A 1,687-nucleotide genomic window follows, 5' to 3' on the forward strand; every position below is an offset into this window, starting at 1 on the left:
AAGGGGAGGGTGGTCCATAAGGACAATTTAAAATAAAAAACTAGAATAACAAAAATTTTTGAATTATAGAAATTAAAGGAATAAAGTAATAATTTGCGATATGATATGATATGGAAAACTTAAGAAAATATATGGAAAACTCATTGAAGAATTAATAATCTGGAAATAAATAAATCTTAACAAGCCGATATTAAAAATGAACATCTCACAAATCTTAGAGTAGGTTATGTAATATAATATATGTATCTAGTATTAAGAGTATCCAAATAATTACATATTGCACTTTGTAATAAAACTGTAAGATTACAAATTTCAGTACGAAGAAGATAGTTGAGACTGCAGAAAAATCCTCGCTGAACGTGGGGCAAGCACTTTCATCATGGGAAATTACACGAAACTCATCCGCTCTACGCTCAGTAAGGAGCGAAGGCATATCATGGCACATGACTCGGGATTTTAGACTCTACAGTGGAGATCGACGATGGAATGCTCACCATTCGATCGAGCTTCTATCAATGGCGTCTGGTCGAACACAACAAAACACAGCCTATAAGAACCAACATTGTCTCGGCAATCTCACAGTGAATGTGACATCGCACAGAGGAAACTGGGCATGCTATTCCTGCATCCACTGAGTAACTAGAATCCTGACACCCCGGTGATTTGCGAGATGAGCTTATTGCAGTCAACGTTCCACTCTGTTGCTGTTTAGTTATTCGGCTTATCGACGCCTTTAAACGAAACACCAACATCGAGCACAGAATTGAACCATCGTTCCGTAGAGTACCGAGGACGGCCCTCACTTAACCGGGGGAGGAGTTAACGTGCCGAACAATACTGACGTCACAAATAGTCAGGCTTGGAACACTAACTTGCGAATCGTCGAAAGAGAGGTGCAAGTTAACGTGCCGAGCAATACTAACGTCACAAATAGTCAGGCTTGAGACACTAATTTGAGAGTCGTCGAAAGAGAGGTGCATATGGAGCTTTGGTGAGCGTCGGCTGCGGCCCAAATGCACTCAATCGCCGATCTAGAGCTTGAAAGCTGAGAGTGCAGAACTTTGTGAGATTAGTTTTAAGTTATGCTAGTTAGATTAGATCTGAAGCTCAAGCTCTCAAGAGCAAGAACCACAAAAAAATGAAAGAATAAATAATTAAAACATAATTATATTAACTTATATAATATATTCATATATTGTATAAATATTCTTCTTATATGCGTAATTGTATAACATAATTATGCATACAATTTTGCATATTTATATATATATACATATATACGTTTCCATATATACATCATACATATAATATTTTTTTATATATGCCTTAAACATATATATTTTGTCGAATCGTCAAGCAAAGGATAAGCTTCAGTGGATCGCAGTATGACAGCTGCTCAATCACTTACAACACCTTGCCTGTTACAAAAGTCGTTTACAATTGATTCAAGGCTTTGTCATTGTATTAAATAATGTTTTAATATATAACTAGCGCGGCACCAGGTGATCGAAGATCCTCCCAATTTACTATGTTATATGTAACATTGGCATCACATCCATCGTCGTCTATTAAATGAATAATAAACTTTTAATGGTTTAGAAGCCATACAATGCAAATTGCCCCTTATTTATCATTGCAGTCCAGCACGGATACGACCTTAAAGGCGTTCAGGCATAATCCAACGGAC

The sequence above is a fragment of the Drosophila sulfurigaster genome, unplaced genomic scaffold, assembly GCF_023558435.1.
Source record: "Drosophila sulfurigaster albostrigata strain 15112-1811.04 unplaced genomic scaffold, ASM2355843v2 contig_104_pilon, whole genome shotgun sequence".
In the NCBI taxonomy this organism is placed as follows: domain Eukaryota; kingdom Metazoa; phylum Arthropoda; class Insecta; order Diptera; family Drosophilidae; genus Drosophila; species Drosophila sulfurigaster.